We start from the raw sequence: 8,155 nt of genomic DNA, 5'->3' as shown, positions 1-8,155 counted from the left end.
TTCGAATCTTCAATCGTACATGCAATTTAGTGTAATATATTAGGTGTACAAGAAATTATTTTGATATTTTGGTTTTTGTTTGTTTGTTTGTTTGTTTTTGTGGGGAGGGCATTTATAATTATTTTAAGTATATTTGCATATCCTTGATAGAATTCAGCTCAAACACAAACATCAATTCCTTTTGAAACTAGATAATGAAGAATAAATAAATAAAATAAACAAATTAATTAATTAATTATTTAATTAATTAATTAATTAATTAATTAATTAATTAATTAATTAATTAATTAATTAATTAATTAATTAATTAATTAATTAATTAAAAAAGTGATGTAAAAAAGCAAAGCGACCGGACAACGGCCTGTTACGCAATCAAACAATTTTTCCATGCCTTAGTTTATGATGTAATTCATTTACAAAATCCGATATTCGGTCACCCACCTTTGCATAGCATTTTTATATGTCCCGAGCGAACATCAGCCACAGCAAATTACATTCTAAATATGAGAGATGACCTTCTGATATCAAATAATTTTGATTTTTTTTAAATTCGCGATAAAGTACAAATTTTATGGCAAATTATTAAAATTGATATTTTTTATATTTTTGACATTTAACAGTCCTCGAAGTAAACTTTACAAATTTATTGATGTATACTTAAAGTGTATGTAGGTGGGAGGAAAAGCACATTATTATTAGACTGATACAATTAACTTTGAGGACTGTTAAATGTTAAAAATATCAATTTTTAATACTAAATTGCTATTAAAATAATAAAAAAAAACAATGAGGAAATTCTTTGTATTCAAAATGCAATTTGATGTGTTTGATGTGCTCTCAGGTCCCACAAAAATACTGTGCAAAAGTTGCTATCCGAGCCCTTAAGATCAAAACCTTTAGCTTGTTATTATCAATAACATAATTAATGATATAATTTCGGTCCTCACTTATTTTCATAGGGCAGATATGCAAATGAGCTGGTCAAGATTCTAGACGATTCTTTCAGCTATTTAACCAGTTTTGAAATAAATAAAAAAGATATCTTTAATCCTACAGACATTAATGACATTTTAAAACGTGTTAAAATATAAAACTATTAAAATTATATAGTTCAAGTATGTCAGCCTTGAGGGAGCGATACCTTGTCGGGAAGTGTCAAAAGGTGTGTTTTAAAAGAAAATAATATAATGTGACCAGCCCCAACAAGACCAGGAACAAGTCGCCAGACATATTTTTGAGTTATAGGCCTTAAAAGATGACATTCCATTGGAATTCTTAATTTTATTGTATTTGAGCGTGGGGCTGAGTGGACTTTCAAATCCTTGAAAGTGCTTATTAAAAAGAATTTTATTTAATCAATAATTGACAGTTGAACTAAACTGCTCAAATAAAGAAAGTCCGCAGTCATATAACCCGTCCTACACCAAAACCTGATCTTGTTATGACAATTTAATTGACAAGGTCGTGTTCAGAATCTTGTTAGCTGCAAGTTGATACCAAATTTGCTGACGAAAACTCTAAATTCACAGAGATTAATGCCAGTATATGAAATTTGTTGCATTTTCAAAAGTTGCAAATTAAAAACGGACCACGCGGGCTGTAGAGGAGAATGGCAGAGAACGACCATTGACATGGCCCGAAACAACCGCTAGGTTATATCGATCGCATCGTGCCCTAGTATTCATCAGTAAAGCACTGTAGCAATCCATGCGTTTTAAATTAACAATTGAATAAAGCGCGCACTTAGGATAGTCGACATGGACCCATCGTAGGCAAGCAAGATTGACCATATTGCCACGCTAAGCAATTTCGATAGCGTGCTTCATTTTGATTTGCAACTTTTGAAATTGCACTAAAAGCCATAAACTGGCATCAATCTTTGTCGCTTTTGAGTGCATGGTAGCAAATTTGGTATCAGATTGGAGCTAACAAGTTTCCGCACACGACCGTATCAATCATATTGTCATAACAAGATCAGGTTTTGGTGTTGGACGGGTTTTAGGACTGCGGACTTTCTTTATTTGAGCAGTTTATAATAATCCCTATTCAATCCTGTGTAAGGCAGGAAACTAATTAGCAAATTACTTAGACTAGCTATTTGGCAAAAATATCAAGGTATCATTTACAAAATTATCCATATCTTGGAAAGTATTGATGCTATTTATATAATTTAGGTATCATTTTGAAGCTTATTGTACCGTGCTTACAGTGTTATTCACATCATGAAATGTCAAAAATACAAATTTTTCCTGGTTTTGTCACAACGGGTCACATATTATATAGGTATATATCATATCATATGTAAAATCTTGCATCGTCGCTTCATAATAGTATGGTGTGTGGGATCTATCCTGCATGATAAAATACCTTTGTAAGCATATCATAATTCGCCAACGAAATGGTAACATATTAACTCCCTGGTATGGATCACGGACCTTCGGAAATGAGATCAGGTAGAGTTTGTGTGTCGATCATTTTGATCATGGTTCGGGACTCAAAAGCATGACCGAGTGATAATCGGATTACACGTAAGACTTCGATGGCGAATTGCTTCACTTATTTTTTTTACTGTCTTTTTTAAAAATTATAGTTATTATCATACGCTGGCGAAATGATTTAATATTCGGATTAACTACCATAGCAAGAGGTGAAAACAATTTTTGAATATACTGGTACGTTCATGTGGTACCTCTGCATTGGATCGTATCATATTGTGGGATAGGCTTTTACGACGGGAATTCATAACAAAAAAACCTTTAAAATTAGCAGATAGGCGACATCTGCTTGTTCTATGTTGACAAGGGCAGTCTTCAGTGAACGGCTCTTTTCAGAGCCATCAGTAGGCGAGGGGCGACCTACATGTCGCATTCTTAGGTATTTTGTCCTGAAGAAGTCAGAGCTACTCCTGACGAAAGCTTGACAGTTCTAAACTTGTCCGACGGCGAACCCGCTAAAGACCCACTTATTGAATCGTATCATGTTGATCACTCGCACCTGTAAGATAAGTATCTTTGAAAAGACCGGTATTGTATTCAATCTATGATTGCAGACATACACAGGTGATGAGTGCAACCTGCTTGTAGTGCAGCGCGATATATTCAAAATTGTTTTCACCTGTTGCTATGGTAATTGATCCGATTAATTACGTAACTTCGCCAGCGTATACTTTAATACGTTCCTGCTACGGTGACACATCATCACGTCACGCTGGACAGATTCCATTCACTGTCAGATGAGGTTTGTGGGTGTGAATGCAAAGGAGCAATACATCTGCAAACGATACAGCATTAATTTGAGGTGTCATCGAAGTTGGAACTGATAATAATTTTTCTACTTTAAAAAGTTTATAATGTGGTGATTTTCATCTCGTTTTTCATGATTGTATTTCGAAATCACATTATTTTTGTATTTCAACATGCTACTGATATTAATAAAGAATTTGCTTAAAAGGTAAATGTTGCTTCTGTTGTGTTTCATTTAATGTAACTTATCTAAACTTAAATGAACAAAATATTTAAAGGTGTGGCGCCCATCATGTGTAAGTTGTTCCATCCATAGACCTTTGAATTTTTATCCCTTGGTGACTCCACTCGCCATCTCGTGTTATATAACACATGTGACGACATAAACACAACTGTTACAATAGTGTACAGCTTTATTTTGATTGTATGACGTCACAGGTCGTATAATACGAGATTGCAAATAATGAGTTATTTCATTTAAAATCCACACTACTCCTGTGGAAGATTTAGCTGAAGTCTGCCACAAAGGGAATATCAATTTTGAATAGAATAGACAATTGGGTAACTTCTATTTGTAATACTCACTCCAGTTGTGGAATATATAGGTAAAGCCATAATACAGGGGGAGTATGGGTTTCAAAATGATCAACTCTGACCAATTACATTTAAAAAACATACTCCCCCTAGAAGATATTGCCACAATCTACCACAGGGGTAGTGTGGATTTCAACTGGAATAGCCCAATATGCACACTAATTGAGTCATAGCCCAGATTATTCTTTAGGTAAAATCATATGATTCATTTTTAACCAGCTTAAAAGGTGCGATGGGGAGTTGGCTTAAACACTTGGGTGCATTCCTAATACATTTGGGTGTATTCCTTATACATTTCAATGTATTCCTAATACATTTGGGTGTATTCCTAATACATGTGGGTGTATTCCCAATGCATTTGGGTGTATTCCTAGTACATTTGGGTGTATTTCCAATGCATTTGGGTGTATTCTCAATACATTTAGGTGTATTTGTAATACATTTCAGTGTATTCATAATACATTTGGGTATATTCCTAATACATTTGGGTGTATTTCTAATACATTTAGGTGTATTCCTAATACATTTGGATGTATTCCTAATACATTCGGATGTATTCCTAATACATTTGGGTGCATTCCTAATACATTTGGATATATTCCTAATACATTTAGGTGTATTCCTAATACATTTGGGTGTATTCCTAATACATTTGGGTGTATTCCTAATACATTTGGATGTATTCCAAACACATTTGGGTGTATTCCTAATACATTTGGGTGTATTCCTAATACATTTAGGTGTATTCATAATACATTGGGAGTAGTCGTAATATATTTGTAATATATTTGGATGTATTCCTTACACATTTGGGTGTATTCCTAATACATTTGGGTGTGTTCCTAATACATTTGGGTGTATTCCTAATACATTTGGGTGTATTACTTATACATGTGGGTGTATCCTTTATACATTTGGGTGTATTCCTAATATATGTGGGTGTATTCCTAATACATTTGAGTGTTTTCATAATACATCTGGGTGTATTCCTAGTACATTTGGGTGTATTCCTAATACATTTGGGTGTATTTCTAATACATTTGGGTGTATTCCTAATACATTTGGATGTATTCCTAATACATGTTTGTGTATTCCTTATCCATTTGGGTGTATTCCTATTACATTTGGGTGTATTCCTAATACATTTGGGTGTATTCCTAATACATTTGGGTGTATCCTTTATACATTTGGGTGTATTCATTATACATTTAGGTGTATTCCTAATACATTTGGGTGTATTCCTAATACATTTGGGTGTATTCCTAATACATTTGGGTGTATTCCTAATACATTTGGGTGTATACATAATACATTTGGGTGTATTCATAATACATTTGGGTGTATTCATAATACATTTGGGTGTATTCATAATACATTTGGGTGTATTCATACTACATTTGGGTGTATTCCTTGTACATTTGGGTGTATTCCTTATACATTTGGGTGTATTCCTTATACATTTGGGTGTATTCCTTGTACATTTGGGTGTATTCCTTATACATTTGGGTGTATTCCTTATACATTTGGGTGTATTCCTAATACATTTGGGTGTGTTCCTAATACATTTGGATGTATTTCGAATGCACTGGGGTGTATTCCTTATACATTTGGGTGTATTCCTAATACATTTGAGTGTATTCCTGATACATTTGGGTGTGTATTTCTAATACATTTGGGTGTATTCCTAATACATTTGGGTGTATTCCTAATACATTTGGATATATTCCTGACACACTTGGGTGTGTTCCTAATACATTTGGGTATATTCCTAATAAATTTGGGTGAATTCCTTATATTAATGCTCTGCGTGCTACCCACACAGTGTCGACGTCCTATACGATAAATATAAATTTAATACTCCGTTGGTGAGCGACGGGCGAGTGGTATTTCACCGAACGTAAGAAAAGGAGTTCTATCTGATTGGCTAGCAATCGATCTCTTAGGTCACTTAGTAGTCAACTACAAACTCAAAACTGAGCAATGTATTCAATTCGATTGAAATCGATATTCTATTATTGACGTAGATAAAGAGAGTGATAGTGTGTCAATAATGTACTTGTATTGCAGCTGGATTTTACATGCATTCCTTTATATAAATATTTTCTCAAAGAGTTGAATATGATCACAATTTTTACCCAGGATTTCAAATTTTTTACCGCAAAATTGCAGTTAAACTTATCCACAGCAAAATACCGGTCCTCACTAATTAGTGTATTTAATTTCCAGTTAGTATAGTGTATTTAAGATAAAACCTGTGATTTACCTGACAACAAATAAAATTTTCTTGCAATAGAAATATCATATGTGATACTGATATGGTAGGCCGCAACCGCCACAACGTGGAGCTGCTACGCGTAGCTGACTTTTTGCTCCGTGGAGCCAAATTAACCAATCATGATCATGTTAGAGTTTTTCATTACTCGGAGGTAAAACTGACCAATCAAGTACGACTTACTCATTACGTGAAGCGAATTTATTCATTAAGAATTTGCCAGACGAGCGTCACGTAGTTGCAAGATATCCTCGGTCACGAAAGTTATGATTCAAAAAGTAGTTTATGAAAAGTACGAACCGACTTATTATTAAGATGGACATGCACTCATAAGAAACTCATACAGTATTGTACATAACTATATAGCTAGGCAGAGTGGTGGTAAACCATGCACACAGTTCTGCGATCTGCAGTGTATCGCCGGGAGCTAATTTGTATAACTTGCGCGGTGTGGCCTGCGGAATTCGACCTTCAGCAAACTGCAAACCAGTTCGGATTTACTTTATATACTAGTAGTAGGCCATACATACTGTAGTTACTGTCCGTTTTCCTATACACAATACTCAGTGCGCTCACCATTGACGCGTGACCTCTACAAATAGTATATGTTAGAAGTATAGGCCATTGCCTAGTTGACGTCACTGTGTAAAAAATAACCGGCCAATATTTAAAGTATTCTCCGAAATTCTAGAAAATATAGTTTTGTAACATGTCCTAAATTTTTAGCTAATTTAGGTGTTTGGAAATATTGGTACTTTTGTGTTTTAGGAAGGATATGTAAACGACAGATAACACCAAAAAATATGAAGAAATTATTTCTAAACCGTGTTAAGTCATTAAGCTTCTCATTTTCAAGAACGCTGGTTAACAATAAGCAGACTATTGTCTCATTTTGTAAACAAAAGCCCACAGTATTGTGACCTTGCGTTTGCTTTATAATCGTTCACCCAACTGAAACTATAATACCAGCTCATTGCTCATTGCACAGGTAAAACAGACACAAGTGCAGTGTGTATTTAACCAGAGAAGATCTGATGTAACATGGTTGAGCTGTTTTCATTGAGTGTTATCTTGGTTTAATAGCTTTTAATGGGGTTTAAGTCCTTCAAAGGTCGTGGTGAATTCTACTGTAGACATGACTGCGTCATGATTATTTTAAAGTCAACAACATTCAACAATATGATCACCGTGATAGTATGACAGTATCAGTACCGTGGGTGTCAGTGATCCTGGCCTGACACAGTAGACAAACAAACAAACAAACACGCCACACACATGACACATGCATGCAAGGTAACATTGACTATACACTAATCAAACAATGGTATTGATCCTGTACAACTGGTCGTGGTTTATAAATTTTACAATCGATTCTTTAAAATCCCCATAGTAAACATTAATTTTGGCAAGAGCTTTCTCTCTCTGGAACGAGGATGCATCCACTGGCTCCGCGTAATGAAAAGATCTAACATGATTGGTCAATTTAGCTCCGCGAAGCGAAAAGTAAGCTACGCGTAGCAGCTCCACGTTGTGGCGGTTACGGCCAGCCATATACTGATCATGCGAAAATCGTAAAAACATAGAATAGAAACAGTGTGGCAGGCTCTCAAAATCTCAAATTGTATGCTTAGCCTGAGTCGCTCGGCCTATCTCAAACAAAATCACCATGCGTAGCTGTTGAAAAACGTGAGGATTCATCGTACTATCACGGCAATTTTTGACACGAAGATATAGGGACGATGACGGTGTGACCCATACTCGGGCTCTCAACAAAAGAACAACACAAAGTCTCATTACCTGTAAAATGAGATGCCTAAGAAGAACGGCTATTCTACAAGTCAAGGATATAAAACCAGGAATGAGGATATCAGAAAGATGGTGGGCATCAGACCAATCAAAGAATGTATTGCGAAACTGCAACTTGCACTTGGATGGTTCGGTCACGCGAATGGCCGCTAGTCAAACTGCAGCAAGAACTTACAACAGCAAAACAACAAGAACTGAGGCAGGAGGAAGACCAAGGAAGAGGTGAGCAGATGGAGTAAAG

The sequence above is a fragment of the Amphiura filiformis genome, chromosome 19 (assembly GCF_039555335.1).
Source record: "Amphiura filiformis chromosome 19, Afil_fr2py, whole genome shotgun sequence".
NCBI lineage: Eukaryota > Metazoa > Echinodermata > Ophiuroidea > Amphilepidida > Amphiuridae > Amphiura > Amphiura filiformis.
This window is presented reverse-complemented; position numbering follows the sequence as displayed.